A 22,594-nucleotide genomic window follows, 5' to 3' on the forward strand; every position below is an offset into this window, starting at 1 on the left:
GTGCTGTGGCCCAGACCTTAGCTTTCCTCAGAAGAGGGAAGGGAATAGATAGTGACAGACATGGTGGGGAGGGTGGTCCCCAGGAAGGCAGGGATGGTGGGCCTGAGTGAGAAATGCCTGATGGAACCAGGAACACTGAGTGCACCCCCTCTTCAGCCTTCCCAGCCATGAATCAGGGACACTGAGGTCCCTCATGTGAAGTGGTTGGGTAGCACCTGATAATGACCTTAGACTCAGGCCAAAGTTATTCTGGACAACAGGGAAGTCCCTGGTTATCTTCCAGCTGAGTTGGGAGGTGTCTGTGCATGGCCATCACCACCTGCTTTATACACCTGCCCCAGCGACATGAGGCTAGAATGTCCCAGGGAAAGTGTAACCCTGGTGCCCATGAGGAACTTGCCAGCCCTGCTGCTCAGGGGTGGCTCAGTCTGCCGTGGCACTGTGTCCATGCTCACAGGCTGGCTGCCGGTCAGCTGTTAGCTCCCCCGGTATGTGGTATAAGACGGGCTCAGCAGCAGTGGCACGTGGAACTTGTGGGTCTCGTTTGTGACAGTGAAAGCAACCTGCGGGCAGAAGGGGCACTGGGAGAGCAAGCAGCCTGGCCCAGTGCTGCCTCGGACCCAGTAATCCAGGGCTAGAGTTGGGGGCACCGGAGCCCCAGGGTCAGCTGGGGGACTGTGGGTGGGGCTGGGGCCTCCCCAAAGGAAGCATTTGGTCTGAGGGTCCCCTGGGCCTGTGGTTCCTAAGAGTTAGGACCATCCTGAACAGGTCAGGTGATGGGGACAGAGAGCTGGAGGTGCTTGGGTGAACCTCCGTCTGGAGGGGCTGAGTCAGCCTGATAGCAGGATGGGGTGGCATGGGCGTGGTGTGGTCAAGGCCAGGAGCTCAGAGCAGGTGCTCAGTTGTGGGGGTGGGGCAAGACCAGCCTGTGGGTCACAGTGCATCTCGGGCCTCCACCCTTCTGGCCCTCACCTCAGTGTATGGATAGACGCTCTCCTGGCCCCTCTTCTATCAGTAGCCCTCGGTGTCGAAGGACAGCTTGTCAGTGCCCACCTTCATCTGGCCTGGCAGCAGGAGCCCAGGTCTGTGGGATGGGATGCACAGCCCATCCAGGTCTCTGAAGCTGGGGAGGGGTGGGGCCACTGCAGAGGGCTCCCCAGCCTGGGTCTTCCAGGGCACACAGACCCGGCATGGCCTGACTGGGACCTGGATGAGCAGGGCCTGGACACCTCTGCAGCAGGGCAGCATCCAGGACCTCAGGCTATGTCGCCTCACTGTCCTGAGGGAATTCCAGAGAAGAAAAGGGAGAGAACCTTCCCGTCCTCCATGGGCAGTAATCACTTTATCTGGCACGAAGACTTTTCACATTTTCTCTATGCATAAGTGTGCTTATTTACAAACTTAAAAAACTGGGTTGTACTAGCCATACTGTTCTATACCGTATGCGTGCGTGCTGAGTTGCTTCAGTCGTAACCAACTCTCTGCAACCCAATGGACTGTAGCCCACCAGGCTCCTCTGTGCATGGGATTCTCCAGGCAAGAATACTGGTGTTGGTTGCCATGCTCTCCTTCGGGGGATCATACCAACCCAGGGATCAAAGCCACGTCTCTTTTAAGTCTCCTGCATTGGCAGGCGGGTTCTTTACTGCTAGTGCCACCTGGGAAGCCCTTGTAACGTGTGTTTATTGTTTACTACATTGCGCGTGGCTTCTGGGTCAGTAACTGTGCTCAGGCTGCCATCCACATGGCAGGCTGTTTGGAGCTGCAGTGCTGGAGTCTCTGAGGGCCTCTGCTCACTGCAACCATGCTCTCAAGTGTCCATGCTGTGATGAGCATCGGCAGCATTTACCAGCACAGCTTGGGGGCTGGGAGTGGCTCTGTGTGAACTCCTCTCCCCCGGGCTCCATGTGTTCCTCCAAGCTCAGCTGTAACCTGGAAGCCCCTTTTCGTGAAGGGCTCCATAGCCTTGGGCCCTGAGCCTTTGGGGTCCAGCAGGGGCAGGGCCTCCTGCCTCACCCTCCATCTCCTCATATGTGAAAGGGGTGCTTGTTGGGTGTGCACACCAGATGCAGTGAGAACCTAACAAACGTCTAGTGCTCGAGAGCTGCCCAGAACAGGTCACCTGCCAGTCATGGTGACGACCAGCCCTTCTGATTCCTCCTCAGGCCTCAAGTGGCCACAGGGCAGGGAGAGACAGACCCCTGTCCCACTGCAGTGGGTACTCAGGTTGTGAGCTCTGCCAGCTCGGCTGTGGCCCAATCAGAACTGCTCAATCTGCTGAAACAGAGGCTCCCAGAATCTGCAGGGGGACCATCTAGCCAGGACAGCCCTGCCCTGCCACCTGCTGGCCCGATGCAGGGCCCCTTGCAGGGGTGGGGTAGGGGGTGTTCTGGACTCAAGCCCGGCCCCAGACCACCTTACTACTTTTTCTTCAGCTCGGTCCACTGCTGGCCGCTGTCCTGGAGCCTGGACAGACAGAGGCACAGGCCCTGGGCTGGCTGCCCTGAGGCAGTGTCCAGCACATGTGTGGTCAGTGGCTTGCTGCCCGGCTCCATGCCTCTGCTCTGGGCCACCAGAGGGGCAGGGATGTGCGCCTAGGGGGCCTTCTTGTGTTCACATCCCCTGGTAGGAGGCAGTGCCTTGGAGTAAACGGGCCCCACCAGGGGTGGGTGGGGGGCTGGGGGTGAGAGTGGAGTTGGGTAACACACACTACCTACACAACGCTGATCTCTCCACCTCTTCCCAGCACCGAAGGGGTCTCTACACCCAGAGCACCCCCTTAGCACCATGTCCTCAGTGCCTGGGTGGCCACAGAGGGTTCTCCTCCCCGAACCCAGCCCTGTCCTCTGATCTGTGGGCCACCTCGGATCTTAGCCTCAGGCGCAGGAGACATCAGGTTTGTCGCCCACCTCCGGGGAGCCCAGGCGTTGCTAGAGTGTCCGCAGCTGCAGGGGGGCCCCAGAGCTCATGCCTGGCCAGCCTAGGGACTGGTGAGGAGACCAGAGGTCACACCACGTTACCCCCACCCCTCACCCCCCGCCAACTTCCCTGAGAAGCCCTACCCTGATACCTCCCGCAATCCATGGCCAATCGCAGGGCAGAGAGGAAAGTGCTCACCCAGGGGTCCCAGGGGGCTTCTTGGTGGGGGTGGGGGGTGGACAGCTGAGCAATCAGTGAGCAGAACTGAGGCCAGAGGCTCCTCCCAGGCCGAAGTGGAGTGGCCCCGCAGTGTGGGGGTGGGGCGCAGGGGCGGGGTTGGGGGACATGGGGGAAAGATTGGTACAGGGCCGCTGGCAGCGCAGGGAGAGCCCGACCGCCCCCGGTGTCCCTGGAACCAGTACAGTTTGTTTTCCTTCCCTGGATGGTCGGCATTTGGTAGAAGCCCCAACAGGCCATGTGGAGGTGCCCAGGCAGGACTGACCCCTGCCTGGGTTGAGAGGGCAGTGCAGCATAACACCCTTGTGGTCACCTTTACTGCCCTCCACCCCCACTACCCCCACCTGCTCTGGCCCTCAATCTCCAAGGTGCAGGGACACATCACACTGACAGCATAGGGTTCGGGCTCTGCGGAAATGACGGAGGAGATGAGGCTGAGCACACAGGCGTGAATCCCATCATTGTATTAAAATATCAAGTGATGTGCACATGGAACAGATTTTATGTAATAGATAAAAAAGGATATTCCGTGCTTGCAGTCTGCAAGATGTTGCCTGACCGGTTGCATAGCTCTGCGTGTGGGGTCCTTTTTCTTCTTAAACTACATGTTCAAATGATTAGACAGTGAGCCTGGTCAGTTTGAGCCTTAAGGATCAGGACTCTCTGAGGTGGGGAAGGAGACCTCTCAACAAAGTTTGTGAGTTGGTTACAACTGCTTTGGAGGTAACCAAGAAGTTTGTATTTGAGACTTAAATGCAATGAGCTTTGGCAGGGCTGATGTTTTTAGGAGGTGACCCCATGGAGACATGCACCGGTTTTGGCAAACGGCCACAGGACTGGAAAAGGTGAGTTTTCATTCTAATGCCAAAGAATGTTCAAACTGTCTCATAAGTGCACTCATTTCACATGCTAGCAAAGTTATACTCAAAATTTTCCAAGCTAGGCTTCAACAATGGTAGGTGAACTGAGAACTCCCAGATGTTCAAGCTGGATTTAAAAAAGGCAGATGAATCAGAGATCAAATTGCCAATAGCCCTTGGATCATAGAAAAAGCAAGAAAATTTCAGATAAACATCTACCTTTGCTTCATTGACTACGCTAAAGTCTTTGAGTGTGGATCACAACAAACTGAAAAATTGTTAGAAGAGATGGAATACCAGACCATCTTACCTGCCTCCTGAGAAAACTGTATGCAGGTCAAGAAGCAATAGTTAGAACTGGACATGGAACAATGGACTGGTTCCAAATTACGAAAGGAGTACATCAAGGCTGTATATTGTCACCCTGCTTATTTAACTTATATGCAGAGTACATCATGCGAAATGCTGGGCTGGATGAAGCACAAGCTGGACTCGATTGCAGGGAGAAATGTCAATAATCTCAGATATGCAGATGACACCTCCCTTATGACAGAAATCGTAGAGGAACTAAAAAGACTCCCAATGAAAGTGAAAGACGAGTGAAAAAGCTGGCTTGAAACTCAACATTCAAAGAAACTTAAGATCATGGCATCCAGTTCCATCACTTCATGGCAAATACATGGAGAAACAGTGTAAACAGTGAGCAGAGCTGGTCTGCCTGCCGATGTGATAAAGTCTTATTTTCTTGGGCTCCAAAATCACTGCAGATGGTGACTGCAGCCATGAAATTAAAAGATGCTTGCTTCTTGGAAGAAAAGCTATGACCAACCTAGACAGCATATTAAAAACCAGAGACATTACTTTGCCAACAACGATCTGTATGGTCAAAACTATGGTTTTTCCAGTCTTCATGTATAGATGTGAAAGTTGGACCATAAAGAAGGCTGAGCCCCAAAGAATTGGTGCTTTTGAACTGTGGTGTTGGAGAAGACTCTTGAGAGTCCCTTGGATTGCAAGGAGATCAAACTAGTCAATCCTAAAGGAAATCAGTCCTGAATATTCATTGGAAGGACTGATGCTGAAGCTGAAGCTCCAGTACTTTGGCCACATGATGCGAAGAGCTGGCTCGTCAGAGACTGTGATGCTGGGAAAGACAGAGGGCAGGAGGAGAAGGGGATGACATGACGAGATGGTTGGATGGCATCACAGACTCAATGGACATGAGTTTGAGCATGCTCTAGGAGATGGTGAAGGATAGGGAAGCCTGGCATACTGCAGTCCATGGGGTTGCAAAGAGTCAGACATGACTGAACGACTGAACAACACAGCTGCTAAGTCACTTCAGTCGTGTTCAACTCTGTGCAACCCCATAGACGGCAACCCACCAGGCTCCCCCCGTCCTCGGGATTCTCCAGGCAAGAATACTGGAGTGGGTTGCCATTTCCTTCTCCAACACAGGGCCAGGACCAAAAACAAGCGTACTTCCCCCACAAGGGACAATTAAATAAATGAACTTCTCCACACACTGGCAGCTGAGTAGCACAGTACAGAGAGTGAGGCTGTTGGTGGGTGAGGTGAGTGGCAAGTAGCAGCTGTGACTAGGAGCAAGAGTCAGCTCTAGCTTCCTGGTTTGAATCTGCAGCCACTTCCACTCCATTACAAGGATTTGCTCACCTCATCACCATCACAGGCTCAGGGTGCGGCTCTCAGAGTCCCCATGTCACAGAGAGCGAACCTGAGGTGTGGAGAGGCTGTGTGCTGGAACACTTTCTGGTGTGGGACACAGAAGAGTGATGCCAGGACCATGTCTGGGACTAGCAGTGTTGATGGGCTGATATTTTCACTCTGTAACCTTTCCTTGTACACTTACCATCTCAAATGTCAGAAGCAAGCTAACAAAAACAACAGTCAAACATTTTTTGCTGGCTGCCCTGTCACCCCCTCCATCTACAGCCCTGATGCCCTCTCTGCCCTAAGAGAGAACCTAGTCCTAGGAGAGCACAGGGCAGGGCAAGGCATTGTCAGAATTGATTCTGCAGGCTCACCAGGGCCCCTGCCCAGCCTGCAGGCTTACCCTGGAACCTGAGAGGGCAGCAGGCTGATCAAGAGCAGGCAAGGGGGTCCAGCCTAAGAGGGCCAGGGCCAGGGCCAGCCATGCCATGCTCACCACGTGACCCCCAAGCCGTAGCTGCCTGACCGACTCCAGCCAGTAGTAGTCACACAGCACCTTCAGGCTCCTGGGAACAAAGTGCAGCTCTGCTGGTGGGCCTGCCCTCTTCCTCCCACTCCCTTCTGACTGTGTGATGTGATGCTAGAGGCACAGCAGCCACCCAGCACCAGAAGGGCACGACTCGTGCTAAGGAAGACTTGAGACGCCAAGGAGGAAATAAGCAGCTTCCTCCCTGCTGGTGTTTCTGCACCTCCTGTCAGGTGCACGGGCCTTTTGTGTCTGGATTGTGAAGCACGGTGGCTGCGATGGACCGCACAGAAGCGTGGCTGCTGCAATGGACCGCGCAGAAGCGTGGCCGAGAGGAGCTATCCCACGCCCAAGGTCAGGGGTGGCAACCGAGACGAGCTAGCCCGTGTCCGAAGTCAGGGGCGGCGGTTGAGAGGAGCAACACCACATCCAAGGAGCGGCGGCTATGCGGGCGCAGGAGGGCCAAGAGGAGCTACTCCACGTTCAGGGTCAGGAGGGGCGACCTTGTCTAAGGTAAGGAGTAGCTGTAAAGAGATACTTCACGTCCAAGGTAACAGAAACCCAAGTAAGAGGGTAGGTGTTGCAACAGGGCATCAGAGGGCAGACACACTGAAACCATAATTACAGAAAACTAGCCAATCTGATCACATGGACCACAGCCTTGTCTAACTCAATGAAACTAAGCCATGCCATGTGGGGCCACCCAAGATGGCCGGGTCATGGTGGAGAGGTCTGACAGAATGTGGTCCACTGGAGAAGGGAATGGCAAACCACTTCAGGATTCTTGCCTTGAGAACCCCATGAAGAGTATGAAAAGGCAAAATGATAGGATACTGAAAGAGGAACTCCCCAGGTCAGTAGGTGCCCAGTATGCTACTGGAGATCAGTGGAGAAATAACTCCAGAAAGAATGAAGGGATGGAGCCAAAGCAAAAAAAATACCCAGCTGTAGATGTGACTGGTGATAGAAGCAAGGTCTGATGCTGTAAAGAGCAATATAGCATAGGAACCTGGAATGTCAGGTCCATGAATCAAGGCAGATTGCACGTGGTCAAACAGGAGATGGCAAGAGTGAACGTTGACGCTCTAGGAATCAGCAAACTAAAATGGACTGGAATGGGTGAATTTAACTCAGATGACCATTTTATCTACTGCTGCGGACAGGAATCCCCCAGAAGAAATGGAGTAGCCATCATGGTCAACAAAAGAGTCCGAAATGCAGTACTTGGATGCAATCTCAAAAACGACAGAATGATCTCTGTTCATTTCCAAGGCAAACCATTCAATATCACGGTAATCCAAGCCTATTCCCCAACCCGTAATGCTGAAGAAGCTGAAGTTGAATGGTTCAGTGAAGACCTACAAGACGTTTTAGAACTAACACCCAAAAAAGATGTCCTTTTCATTCTAGGGGACTGGAATGCAAAAGTAGGAAGTAAAGAAACACCTGGAGTAACAGACAAATTTGGCCTTGCAGTACAGAATGAAGCAGGGCAAAGGCTAATAAGAGTTTTGCCAAGAGAACGCACTGGTCATAACAACACCCTCTTCCAACAACTGAAGAGAAGACGCTACACATGGACATCACCAGATGGGCAGCACTGAAATCAGATTGATTATATACTTTGCAGCCAAAGATGGAGAAGCTCTATACAGTCAGCAAAAACAAGACCAGGAGCTGACTGTGGCTCAGATCATGAACTCCTTATTACCAAATTCAGACTTAAATTGAAGAAAGTAGGGAAAAGTACTAGACCATTCAGGTAGGACCTAAATCAAATCTCTTAGGATTATACAGTGGAAGTGAGAAATAGATTTAAGGGACCAGATCTGATAGAATGCCTGATGAACTATGGACGGAGGTTCATGACATTGTACAGGAGACAGGGATCAAGACCATCCCCATGGAAAAGAAATGCAAAAAAGCAAAGTGGCTGTCTGAGGAGGCCTTACAACTAGCTGTGAAAAGAAGCAAAAAGCAAAGGAGAAAAGGAAAGATATTCCCATTTGAATGCAGAGTTCCAAACAATAGCAAGGAAAGATAAGAAAGCCTTCCTCAGCAATCAATGGAAAGAAATAGAGGAAAACAACAGAATAGGAAAGACTAGAGATCTCGTCAAGAAAATTAGAGATACCAAGGGAACATTTCATGCAAAGATGGGCTCGATGAAGGACAGAAATGGTCTGGACCTAACAGAAGCAGAAGATATTAAGAAGAGGAGGCAAGAATACACAGAGCTGTACAAAAAAAGATCTTCATGACCCAGATAATCATGATGGTGTTACCACTCACCTGGAGCCAGACATCCTGGAATGTGAAGTCAAGTGGGCCTTAGGAAGCATCACTATAAACAAAGCTAGTGGAGGTGATGGAATTCCAGTTGAGCTATTTCAAATCCTGAAAGATTATGCTGTGAAAGTGCTGCACTCAATATGCCAGCAAATTTGGAAAACTCACCAGTGGCCACAGGACTGGAAAAGGTCAGTTTTCATTCTAATCCCAAAGAAAGGCAGTGCCAAAAAATGCTCAAACTGCTGCACAATTGCACTCATCTCACATGCTAGTAAAGTAATGCTGAAAATTCTCCAAGCCAGGCTTCAGCAATACGTGAACTTCCAGATGTTCAATCTGGTTTTAGAAAAGTCAGAGGAACCAGAGATCAAATTGCCAACATCCACTGGATCATGGAAAAAGCAAGAGAGTTCCAGAGAAACATCTGTTTCTGCTTTATTGACTATGCCAAAGCCTTTGACTATGTGGATCACAATAAACTGTGAAAAATTCTGAAAGAGATGGGAATACCAGACCACCTAACCTGCCTCTTGAGAAACCTATATGCAGGCCAGGAAGCAACAGTTAGAACTGGGCATGGACCAACAGACTGGTTCCAGATAGGAAAAGGAGTCTCTTAATATTGTCTCCCTGCTTATTTAACTTATATGCAGAGTATATCACGAGAAATGCTGGGCTGGAAGAAGCACAAGCTGAAATCAAGATTGGAGGGAGAAATATCAATAACCTCAGATATGCAGATGACACCACCCTTATTGCAGAAAGTGAAGAGGAACTAAAAAGCCTCTTGAAAGTGAAAGTGGAGAGTGAAAAATTTGGCTTAAAGCTCAACATTCAGAAAACGAAGATCATGGCATCTGGTCCCATCACTTCATGGGAAATAGATGGGGAAACAGTGTCAAACTTTATTTTTGGGGGGCTCCAAAATCACTGTAGATGATGATTGCAGCTATGAAATTAAAAGACGCCTACTCCTTGTAAGGAAAGTTATGACCAACCTATATAGCATATTAAAAAGCAGAAAGTTACTCTGCCAACAAAGTTCCATTTAGGCAAGGCTATGGTTTTTCCAGTAGTCATGTATGGATGTGAGAGTTGGACTGTGAAGAAAGCTGAGCGCCGAAGAATTGATGATTTTGAACTGTGGTGTTGGAGAAGACTCTTGAGAGTCCCTTGGACTGCAAGGAGATCCAAGCAGTCCACCCTAAAGGAGATCAGTCCTGGGTGTTCATTTTAAGGACTGATGTTGAAGCTGAAACCCCATACTTTGGCCACCTGATGCAAAGAGTTGACTCATTGGAAAAGACCTTCATGTTGGGACCGATTGGGGCCAGGAGGAGAAGGGGTGACAGAGGATGGCAGATGCTGGATGGCATCATCGACTTGATCAACATGAGTTTGAGTGAACTCCGGGAGTTGGTGATGGACAGGGAGGCCTGGCATGCTGTGATTCATGGGGTTGCAAAGAGTTGGACATGACTGAGCGACTGAACTGAACTGTGTTACCTCAAGTGATTTTTAAACCGTTTCTATTGATTGTTCCAAGCATATAGCCCAAGCATTCTGCCTGAGAGAGTTGAGATCACACAGGTAAAATGGGTAACAGCACACAGGGTGTTTGGTACCATGGAACTGACAGCCCTTCCTTGGTAGTCGTGACCCCGAGCAGTGATGAGAGTCTCGTCCCCTCATGGTTCCAGGGAGAAGGAAGCTGGTCTGCCTATCATCCAGGTCGGAGCTGGAGCTGCAAGGTCCTTGTCCTACCCTGACCACTCTAGGTCCAGTTGCTCAGGCACCACCAAGCCCCTGCTCCATGCCCATTCAGGGAGTCTTTCCAGGCCACTGTGACAGGAATTTGTGGTAGGAACTCAACAGAAAGAGTGTGAAGGCAGCTGGGAACTTCCTTCAATGCAAACATAACTTTGCCAGGTACACTGAGGTGATGCCGATGATGGGGAGGCCATTTCAGATGGTGGTATGCTCTGAGAACAACACAGGGCACAGGGTGCCAGAGCTGACGGGCAGTGAGTCCAGAGATTGGCCTCCTTGGAGGAGGGGGGATGCTCAGATGGAAAGTGTCTGCAGGCTGGAGCTCTGGGAGGGCCAGCCAGTGGTTTGAGGAGAGTGAGGCAGGAGGCGATGGCCATAGGAGGGGTGTATTTAGCCCCTGGTAGAATTTCTGCTCCCCAAGGACTGGGGTTATTGTCTGTCTGTCTCACAGCTGTCCCCATACCTGGAACACAGCCTGGCCAGAGGCAGGTGCTAAATATCCTTTGAATGAATGGACAGTCTGAGTGTGGAGATGCTCAGGACAGATGGTGTCAGGCTGCTGAGTGGGGGTTGCATAGATTAGGAGCCAGAGATGGGAGAAAGACATACAGGGTTTCTAAGCCCAGCCTCGCAGCCCCCATATGGCTCAGCTCCACCCAAGCCTGTCTGTTCCCCCAGACACCCTCTTTTTACGGTAAACTCCCTCTGATCTTCACTCACCTGTGTGTCTTGCCCTGCATGATTTAAAAAGCAGCTCTCTCCCACCACCTGTGCCTGAAGCCTCTTTATTCTTAAGCTGGGGGATCCCGAGGGCTTTGGCCAGAGAAGGGGCCCCTTTTGTGCTGGGGGACAGCTTGGCCTTGTCTGTGCTGTGGACTCTGCTCTCTGCACTTGTCTGCCCATTTCAGTCACTTCCTAGCCCAGCATTGGTCGTGTTCATGGGTCAGTGTTTTCCTGTTGATTCAAGCAGTCTGCCAGGCTGAGTACCGCTGGCCTGAATCTTGACACTGCTGCTTACTACTGACAAAGGGGCCACCGTGGAGCATAGCTCATGGGATGTCTGCTGGCCTCAGCTGGACTTTGCAGTCAGGCCAAGAGCCAGAGGGTTGGTGCTGTTGGTGCCTGTGGGAACAGCCGTGATCACAAGCCTTCACCTTGGGGCTTGGCAGCTGAGCCGGCAGAATGTGTGTGAAATGCTCTGCAGACTGGCACATGGGAGTCAGCACTGGGCATCAGCCAGAGGGCAGAGGACAAAACTTGGGGGCCTACCCTCCAGTAGAACAGTGACTGCCTTCCTGGGTGCTATTGTGTCTGATCGTCGAGGAAAGGGACAAGCTGCTGCACTCCTCATTGCTTATCCTGGCCCACCACACTCCAGAACTGCCCTCCTAGGCTTCCCCTGTATTGGGATCTGACCAGTATATTCCTGGTCCCAGCACCAAGCCAGGGCATCCTGGGGTCCCTTCAGTTATGTGATCAGGGGAAGCAGAGCCACTTCGTTTTGAAGCTAGAGGAGGAGTTGTTTGGGTACAGTTCTCATTTCCTCCAGCGATGCTTCCCACTTATGTGCCCAGGGCTCACAGCCAGCCTGGGGGCAGCTGTGGGGCCGCGTCTGCAGTAGACCTCTCTTCTGACTGGCTGGTCCATGTTCTAACTGTTGGGAAGTCTGTTCTCGTGGATTGAGTATCTGTTGTAATTGGCTAGCATCTTTCTTTTTTAATCAGTGTTTTTTAAAATTGAAGTATAATTGGTTTACAGTGTGTTAATTTCTGCTGCACAGCTCAGTGATACAGTTATACACATACATACATTCTTTTTAAAAAATATTATTTCATGCTTTATCATAGGATACTGAACATAGTTCTCTGTGGTATACAGTAGGACCTCGTTTATCCATTCTGTTTAGAAAAGCTACACCTGCTAACCCCAGCCTCCCACTCCGTCCCTCCACCAACCTCTTCTGCCTCAGCCGCCACCAGTCTATTCTCTTGTGTCCATGAGTCCATTTCTGTTTCATAGATAGGTTCACTTGTGTCGTATTTTAGACTCCATATATAACTGATATCATACGGTATTTGTCTTTGTCTTTCTGACTTACTTAGTATGATAATATCTGGTTATATCCATTTTACTGCAGTGTACTTTTTTATCTTTGGAAGGAATGATGCTAAAGCTGAAGCTCCAGTACTTTGGCCACCTCATGCGAAGAGCTGACTCATTGAAAAAGACTCTGATGCTGGGAGGGATTGGGGGCAGGAGGAGAAGGGGGCAACCCAGGATGAGATGGCTGGATGGCATCACGGACTCGATGGACATGAGTCTGAATGAACTCCAGGAGTTGGTGATGGACAGGGAGGCCTGGCTTGCTGCAATTCATGGGGTCGCAAAGAGTCGGACACGACTGAGCAACTGAACTGAACTGAACTGAGGGGTCTCAAAGAGTCGGACACAGCTGAGCGACTGAACTGAACTGATTGCATTGTATCTGTACTCCATCTTCTTTATTCATTCATCTCTTGATGGACATTTAGATTGTTTCCGTGTGTTGGCTGTTATAAATAGTTCTGCAGTGAACACTGGGGTATGTGTATCTTTTCAAATTACAGTTTTTCCAGTATATGCCCAGGAGTGGGATTGCTGGATCATGTGGCAATTCTGTTTTTAGTGTTCTGAGGAATTTCAAGCATGTTCTCTGTAGTGGCTGCACCGACTTACATTCCCACCAACAGTGGGAATCCACTTATCTCCACATCGTCTCCAGCATTTATTATTTTTAGACTTTTTAATGATGTCCATTCTGATGGGTATGAGGGTGATAGCTCATTGTAGTTTTGATTTGCATTGCTCTAATAATTAGTGATGCTGAACATCTTCATGTGTCTATTTGCCATCTGTATTTCTTGTTTGGAGACGTGTGCTTAGTTCTTCTCCCCTTTTTCTGATTGAGTTGTTTTTGTGTTGTATGAGCTGTTTGGTCAGTTTGTATGTTTTGGAAATTAAGTCCTTGTTGGTCACATCATTTGGGAATATTTTCTCCCATTCTGTAGGCTGTCTTTTTCATCTTGTTTGTGACTTCCTCTGCTATGCTTGTAAGTTTGATTAAGTCCCCTTTGTTTATTTTTGTTTTTATTTCTATTGCCTTGGGAGACTGACCTGAGGAAACAGCGGAATGATTTATGTCACAGGATGTTTTGCCTGTGTTCTCTTCTAGGGGTTTTACAGTGTCACATCTTGTTTACATCTTTATCGCTGGTGCCTGTTCTGATTGGCTGGTGTGTCCTGTGCCTCACCGGCGGGGACAAATGTAGATGTGGTTGCAGCACTGGGTGGCCCCCAGCTAACCCCTGGGCTGTGGGTCCAGTCGGCAGTGGCGTGCTGGTGGTATCCATGTGCTAACTGATGTGACATGGCATAGAGGGGTCTTGGCTGAGGGTGTCAGCAATGGCTGAGTTGTCCGTGTTGTCATCTTCATTACTGCCATTTGCTTCCGCTGCTGAGACCTGCATCACAGAGGTTCCCGCGTGGGCAAAGGGGAGGGGAGTTGATAGTCTCAGCCAGTGTGACAAAGCAAACTAACATAAAATCTAAGATTAAATGTATCCCCTTTTAGTCTACTCATGATGAAGATGATAAAACAACATAAAGTGATGCAAGTTCCAGTTCAAATACTTCACCATAGTATTAGCATAGTTTCCACATGGTTTGTTTATTCTTCCAGAAATCTTTAGGGCATCCTTCTATGTGACTGTCAGTATAGGGGAACAGGTTTCCCTTTGATGTGATTAACTTCAGGGACTGGGAAACTGTTAAGTGCCGAAGAGGAGGGTGATGTTCCACACTCCCACCTTCCCATCATGCACTGCTCCTAGGCCCCTCCTGTCCTCCCTTCTCTCCTACCTTTGTCAGGGGAGTCCTGCCTGAACAGTGGTCACAGAGCAGGAGCTAGGCTGAGCACATGAACCAGAGGAGAGAAGTGGCTGGTGAGGGCTAGGTGGAGGGGTTGGGGGCATGTATCCTGGTTGTTAGAACCAAGCCTCGTGTTTGGTCCACTGACAGGGCCTGAGACGGCCTAGGCCTCACGTAGGTGATCAGATAGCTCATCTGCCCGCTGAGCAGTGTGGGGGCAGAGGAGGCAGCATTAGTGGTTGCTGGTCGCAGGCCTGGAGGGGAAGGAGAACACCCTCTCCCAGCTTCCTTTCCTATGAAACACCTGGTACTTTTCAGTCCCAGGTGTCAGTCGGAGACTCTGGGTATATGGACACGGCACCAACAGAAACTTCTGAGAAGCTCTGTTTCGGGGGCCTGAGTCTGTGAACAGGATGGTGCTCTGGGAGGGAGAGTTTGGCCATGGAATCGGAGTGGCCAGTCTGATTCCTGTTTTCAGGGGCAGGAATTGGGAGCATGAAAAGGCAGCTGGCAGCTGAGCAGGGATGGAGTGGGAGCAGCTGTGGGGAGGAGGGATGCATGGGGCAGGGCCACCAGTGAGTGACCCTGGTCAGTGGGTGACCCCGGATAGCAGATAGTGGTAGCCCCACAATCACAGAAGGGCTGGCCCCCTCGCTATGAGAAGCTGCCTTCCCCACTCCCAGCCCTGCCACTGCCTGGCTCTGGACCAGCGTCTCTACTGCTTGAAACCACAAAAGCCTTTGCAGTCCTGGAGGTGCCCCTGCTCATCTCAAGGAGAACCTTCAGTGGAGTAACATTTTCTTTGATATCCATACTTGAGTTTCTCAGACTCTTCATATTTTTCCTGGTTTTGTGGCCATGTGTCATTAAAACCCTCCATTATCTGATGATGGGCTTCCTCTGCCACAGATCTCTCAGACGCTGCCCGCTGGGTGAATGTGGGCTTGCTGTCACTGTGGCCACACAGTCTCCATAGACTGTCGAGAGGCACTGTGTGGCTGTCCCAGCTGGGGGCCCCCTTGTCCTACTCTTGCTGTCCCCAAGCTAGGTCTAGAGAAGGCCAGCCCAGTGAGAAGCTACCTTCCAACTTTGGCTCACATCCCAGGAACTAGTCTTCCAGCCTAGGCAGGTCACTCAGTGTTTCCTGTGCTAGTGCTTGTGGCTCACATCCTCAAGAGAGTATTTGAGCTGGGGACACTGGTCCCCTGCCACTGAAAGTGACATGATACCATGCTCCCAAGGATGGACACAAGGGCCAATGGCTGAACTTCTGCCCTCCTTGCTTGGAGGCACTGTGTCTCAAGCCCCTGCCTTCTCCCCACTCAGGTGTGGGATGTGGGAGAGCAGGAGAGGGACCTTTTTCACAGTGAGACCCTCTCAGCAAAGCAAATCTTTAACAAAACTGGGCCTTGTTCAGGCTTGGAGGATGTGGCTGATAGTCTGCTGGACAGGATGCACATTTAAAGGGCTTCCTGCAGTGTAGGTGTCAGGCCTACACACAGTTAAGTGCAGAGCATGGACCTGACTGAGCTGGCGACTCCGGATCCTGCAGGCTGAATGCCGAATCCTGAACATTGGAAGATTGTCTGGAACCATAGGACATCTTGTTCTCTCAGCTGAGACAGTCCCCCTCAAGACTCAGGTTCCCCTTCCTGCTCTCAAGCAGCTATCAGACTGCAGCCACGCCCCATGATGAGCCCTGAGTAAACTTGGGAAGGAGAATAGCTGCCCTCTAGCAGCTATAATACTGTAGCCACTCCCTGTAGTGAGCTCTGAGGATACTCAGGAAGGAGGAGAATACTTGCCCTCTACCAGCCACTAGACTGCAGTCACTCCCCATGGTGAACCCTGAGGAAATTCAGGAAGGAGAAGGCAGGATGCTGGTCCCAGATGGTGAGTTGTGTATCAGAGGGAATGATTTCAGTGAAATGACTCTTGCATCTTTCCATAAATACAAAAGTGCTTAATTCGTTAACTTTAGATGCTGCTTCCTGGGTCTGAAGTCCTAAAAGAGTCCCTCTGAATAAAACATAACTCTCAACACTTAGATTGTAAATATTTTTATGTTTACACATGTAGACACTTTCCAAAGAACAACAAAAGACAAATGTCAACATTCGAAACACTGGCACTGATGATGGACATTCCCCAAAAGATACAACTGATGGAGCAATTAGAATGCTCATCACCCCTTTTTCCATAAGATTGTGGAATGGACCCTGAAAGTGGGGAATTATTGTAGGGAAGAATAAACCTGACTCCATGTTGGATCTTTTACTTTAACCTTTGCTTCCTGTTGATTTGTTTACTAAAAGGATACTGTCCATACGTAATGGCCTGCCTCAGGTAACCCTGCCCTTTTGCTTTTGTTCAGGACCTGTCCACCTGTGGATGGCTACAGGAAGGAAGAAATTAACACTTCTTGGTCTGCCAGCTCTCCAAGTAAAGTCATATTCTTTGCCTCAACACCTTGCCTTTGATTTATTGGCCTGTCGTGCGGCAAGCAGAGTGAGCTTGGACTCCATGACAATCCCACATGCCTTGCAGTCAAAAAAACAAAACATAAACAGAAGCAATATTGTAACAAATTCAATAAAGACTTTGAAAATGGATCATATCAAAAAGATCTGAAACCAAAAACTGAAAAGAACTTGGTGGTTGTCTGAAATATTTAGAAAAGGAAATGGTGCCCCTCATGCCAGTACCCTTTGAAGTCACACAGGGGACACAACCTAGGGGAGGTCTCTTCTCTCGTCCAGGGGAGTGTCATACCAGCCACCATTTCTCCCTGTCCATGATAAATACCGTAACGAGGGTCATTGGCACCTGGGCCAGTAATGCTGTGAACACCTGGATTGCCTTGTCCTTGTGAGATTTGATGTGAAGATAACGCAGAAAGAGAACCAGCCAAGAAGGAAGATCTGGTCAGGAGTAAACTCTTCACAGGGACCCTGTAAGACCCAAGCACTTGCTCTGCTCAGCCTGCACCGACTTTGGGGAACTGGCCTTTGTCATTCTCTGGGCAGGAGGTCTACCTCCTGAAACCCAGGAGAGCACTGGGAACAGCAGCACCTCCACCTGAGGTCCGGAGAGGGTGTCTTGAACAGACAGGGCCTAACCATTCAGTGAGGCCAGCCCTTGTCCACACTGCACTGATCTGCAGGATCTTGGGTTCCCTGGCATCCAGCATGCCCATTGTCCACCCCAGCTTGAAGCGTCTTGAGAGCCCCTCACTGGCTGGCAACCAGAAGTAGAAAACTGCACACCCAGCAAGAAAGAGAAGCCGGCAGGGCAGGGTTCCAGCTTGGAGTGGCCAAGGTCTCTTTGTCCCCTGAGAACACCCAGCCCTGCCTGCCATGGCCTTTCTCCTCTTTAGTTTGTGTCTCTTAGTGGTTAATGTTGCCAAACACCTTCCTCTGGAAGAGAAGGCTCTGTGACCATGAGGAGGCGCCGTAGTCCTGAACACAGGAAGCTTGAGAAGTAACTGCCCAGAGTCCTGAATATACTGCAAGTTAAATCTGTACCAACCTAGGCCAAGATTCCAACAGATTCTCTGTGGAAACACTTTTCATGTCCAACAAGAGAACCAACCTAGGCCAAGATTGTGACAGGTTCTCTGTAGAAACGCTGTTCACGTCTAACAAGAGAAGGCTCGTTAACCTATAGCCCGACCCCAAGACATGAGACAGGTTGTAACCACAGAAACTGCAGGGAAGGTGTTTGAGAGGCTTTTTCTTAGGCATCTTCCCTGAGGTCCCCTGAAGTTATTGGACCTGGAGTAGGGCACTCGACACTTCTCTCCTCACTACAGGCTGGACAGCAATCCCCCAACCTCACAGCCTCCGCTCCTCCACCTCCCTCTGAGTTGAGTGGAAACTTCTCATTCATGAGGCCAAAGTGCAGTCTTCTTGGTGAGTAGAACAGAGGCTGGTGAGAAGGTGGGTGGAGGCTCAAAACTCTTGTGGAACAAAAACATGTATGTGTGTATGGTGGCTGTATGCCTACACTATGGTATTGCCTACACATTTGTGGGTGGCTTTTGGTTTCTGTATTTTCTAAGTTTCTTATTTTATGACCAACTGCATATTATGAGAAAATTTTTGCTATCAACCATGAGAAGTTGTAAAATAAGATCTTTAAGTTTATTGAAATGTTGTAGGAGTTTCTTTTGGTGACAGAAGAACAGCCTCCTACTTTTAAGTATTTATTTAATCAACTGTGCTAGGTCTTAGTTCTGGAGAAGGAAATGGTGGCCCACTCCAGTATTTTTGCCTGGAGAATCCCAGGGATGGAGGAGCCTGGTGGGCTGCCGTCTATGGGGTCACACAGAGTCAGACACGACTGAAGCAACTTAGCAGCAGCAGGTCTTAGTTCTGGCACGCAGGATCTTCATTTGCAGCATAGAGGATCTAGTTCTCTGACCAGGGATTGAACCTGGGTTCCCCGGCACTGGGAGATCAGAGTCTTAGCCACTGGACCACCAGGGAATGCTGCAACCTCCTAAATTTATTTTTTTAAGATTTATTTACTTTTGGCTATGCTGGGTCTTCGTTGCTGTGTGGGCTTTTCTCTAGTTGTGGCGAATGGGGGCTACCCTCTAGTTTATGTGTGCTCGAACTTCTCATTGTGGTGGCTTGTTGCAGAGCATGGGCTCTAGGGCACGTGGGCTTCAGTAGTTGTGCACAGGCTTAGTTGCTCCATGGCACGTGGGATCTTCCCAGATTAGGGGTTGAACCTGTGTCTCCTGCATTGGCAGGTGGATTCTTAACCACTGCACCACCAAGGAGATTGCCCACCCCACCCCCCACCCGCCAACCTCCTACTTTAAAAAAGGACTAAAAACAGCCTGTTGAGTAAGTTTTCAGGAGTCTGAGCTTTGAGGTGAGCATCTGTGGTGTCATTCTCCCAAAGGCAGCTCGGCTTCAGATATTGGCTGGGCTCGTGGGCCTGGCGATCAGGACGGATCTGGTGGCTGAAGACAGGCTTACCCTCTGGTGCTTCACCCTCACCTGCTCAGCCAGGGTCCATGAGCCATGGCAGCGAAGCAGAGCAGCAAGCAGGTGGGGCTGGTAACAGCTGCAGGACTGTTGTGGTCAGAATGGATCATGCGGTGGAGGCGGGACTGCTGCAGTCAAGAGTGGAGTGTGCAGTGGAGGCAGCTGGCCATCCTGTCTCATGACTGCCGGTGTCCTGTGTGCCCATGCAGGGCTGTCACGATGCCAGGTGGAGTCCGGGCTAGTGTTGTGGGGACAGGACAGGGCCTTAGACAGCTCACATCCCCATTCTCTGCCCCCCGCCTCTGCCCCGCTCCCCCTGGCTCCTCTTCAGATCGTGGTTCGTGGCTGCTAGCTGCTCCCTGGGGCTGGGAGGGTGTGTAAACCACCAAGCCCCCTTGCTCGAAGTGAGCTGAGACCCCAAGCTCTGGGGTCACACACCATTGCTGCCACCATACAGGTCATCTCACTTCTGTGAGGGAGGGCCTGTGCGGGGTGGGTGATGGGAGATTTGGGGATGTTGTGGACTGGCCCAGGAGTGGGGAGAGGAAAGGAGAGAGAAAACCCTTGAACTGCTCAGCCTTCCAGGAAATTCCAGGCCCAGCTCTGGTGAGAGGTGCAGGTGAGAAGCCCTTGCAAGTTTCTGGGTCCCCCTTCCCACCATATTTCAGTTGAAGCCCCTCTGCTTGCTCCACCCCTAACTCTCCCTTCTGTGGCTCTTGCTGAAAGCTGCAGGAGGTGGAGAGTTTATGCTGCTTCCCTTCCCATAGGGAAACGAAGCCACAGACAAACATGTTCCTTTAAGAAAGCATGAAAGAAACAAGAAAATAATAGCGGGAGGTTATTATTGACAGGTTCATGTAGAGATGCTTCACAAGCCTGGCACAAGGAAGGGTCTGAGAGATGTTGCCCCTGGTCCTGGGGTTTGCTCCTTCCCACCCTAGCCTATGCTCCCCTTGGTGTCTTCTGGCGACTAGGCAGACTTAAACCTCCTGAACGGATCCTGAAAGAATCAGGACAGGGCAGAGCTCGTTTCAGATGGGAGGGTGTCGTCCACTCTTTACAAACACCTTCGCCTCCCCTCTGTATTGGAACTCAGTTCTGGGTCTAAGCAAGCACGGCTTCCTGTCTGAGTCAGCACCCTCACTTACCCAGGCGAGAGGCTTTGTGTCCACTTCTTCCCCACGTGCATCCTGCTTACTTTCACTGCTGGGGCCCCAGGGCCTGAACTGAGCGCATCTGCTCTGCTTATAGTGCACCCCATGGCCCATAAGATTTCACTCTTAAAATGTAAGTGTAAGGGTAAAATACTCCATAGTTAAGAATTTCAGAGTGACAACAGAGTTGACCGAAGCATGAGAGCTCAGGTACAAGGCTCATGTGTTAGAGAAGCCACTGTGTGGGCTTCAAGACACTCCGTGTAGAGGGTGGGGTGGGGGTGGTCAGGGATGTTCTGAGACACTCAGCTCGCCTGGTTCCTGCACAGGCAACTCCAGACTCCATTCTTGGCAGGGTGGGTGATAGTCAGCACTGCCTGCCTGTGTGGAGGGGCTCAGAGGCTGCCTGGCTCAGCAGGAATGGCAGTAGGGGGAAGGAAGGGCACCCTCCCTTAGCATTCCTGACTTCACACCTCCTTGTTAGGGCAGCTGAGTGCCTGAATGGCCCCTCCTGTGTCTAGCTCTGAAGATATGGAAGAAGTGGGCACTGAAGGACATGCAGGATGTAACAGAGGACGCCAAAGGCGAGGCTTGTGTTCTCAGCCAGCCTCTGCCAGATTCTGCCTGTGCTTATGCATCAGACCAAGATGCTGGCTGTGGCTTAGATCATGAACTCCTTATTGCAAAATTCAGACTTAAATTGAAGAAAATAGGGAAAACCACTAGACCATTCAAGTATGACCTAATCCCTTATGATTATACAGTGGAAGTGACAAATAGATTCAAGGGATTAGAGCTGATAGAGTGCCTGAAGAACTGTTAGATGGAGGTTCATGACATTGTACAGGAGGCAGTGATCAAGACCATCCCCAAGAAAAAGAAATGCAAAAAGGCAAAATGGTTGTCTGAGGAGGCCTTACAAATAGCTGAGAAGAGAAGCTAAAGTCAAAGGAGAGAAGGAAAGATATACCCATCTAAATGAAGAGTTCCAAAGAATAGCAAGGAGAGATAAGAAAGCCTTCCTAAGTGATCAATGCAAAGAAATAGACGAAAACAACAGAATAGGAAAGACTAGAGATCTCTTCAAGAAAATTAGAGATACCAAGGGAACATTTCATACAAAGATGGGCACAACAAAGGACAGAAATGGTATGGGCCTAATAGAAGCAGAAGATACAAAGAAGATGTGGCAAGAATACACAGAAGGACTATACAAAAAAGATCTTCACAACCCAGATAATCACGATGGTGTGATCAGTCATCTAGAGCCAGACATCGTGGAATATGAAGTGAAGTGGGCCTTAGGAAGCATCACTAAGAAGAAAGCTAGTGGAGGTGATGGAATTCCAGCTGAGCTATTTCAAGTTCTAAAAGATGATGCTGTGAAAGTGCTGCAGTCAATATGCCAGCAAATTTGGAAAACTCACCAGTGGCCACAGGACTGGAAGAGGTTCAGTTTTCATTCCAATTCCAAAGAAAGGCAATGCCAAAGAATGCTCAAACTACTGCACAGTTGCACTCATCTCACACGCTAGCAAAGTAATGCTCAACATTTTCCAAGAGAGGCTTCAACAGTACGTGAGCTGAGAACTTCCAGATGTTCAAGCTGGATTTAGAAAAGGCAGAGGAACCAGAGATCAAATTGCCAACATCTGGTGGATCATCGAAAAAGCAAGAGAGTTCCAGAAAAACATCTACTTCTGCTTTATTGACTATGTGGACCGCAACAAACTGTGGAAAATGCTTAGAGATGGGAATACCAGAGAATACCTGCCTTCTGAGAAATCTGTATGTAAATCAAGAAGCAACAGTTAGAACCGGACATGGAACAATGGACTGGTTCAAAATTGGGAAAATAGTACCTCAAGGCTGTATATTGTGACCCTGCCTATTGAGCAACTTTCACTTTTCACTTTCATGCATTGGAGAAGGAAATGGCAACCCACTCCAGAGTTCTTGCCTGGAGAATCCCAGGGACGGCAGAGCCTGATGGGCTGCCATCTGTGGGGTCGCACAGGGTCAGACATGCCTGAAGCGACTTAGCAGCAGCAGCAGCCTATTTAAACTTATATGCAGAGTGAAAGTGAAAGTTGCTCAGTTGTGTCCAACTATTTGCAACCCCATGGACTATACAGTCCATGGAATTCTCCAGGCTGGAATACTGGAGTGGGTAGCTGTCCCCTTCTCCAGGGAATCGTCCCAACCCAGGGATTGAACCTAGGTCTCCTGCATTGCATGCAGAGTCTTTACCAGCTGAGCCAC

At 50.1% G+C, this 22,594-nt stretch overlaps 1 pseudogene; it reads right to left on the minus strand.

Annotated features, from left to right (window-relative positions):
* Positions 1-476: 476 nt before the first annotated feature.
* LOC128067043 (5-hydroxyisourate hydrolase-like) lies at positions 477-2,969 on the minus strand (annotated as a pseudogene).
* Positions 2,970-22,594: the final 19,625 nt, after the last annotated feature.

The sequence above is a fragment of the Budorcas taxicolor genome, chromosome 21, assembly GCF_023091745.1.
Source record: "Budorcas taxicolor isolate Tak-1 chromosome 21, Takin1.1, whole genome shotgun sequence".
Taxonomy (NCBI): domain Eukaryota; kingdom Metazoa; phylum Chordata; class Mammalia; order Artiodactyla; family Bovidae; genus Budorcas; species Budorcas taxicolor.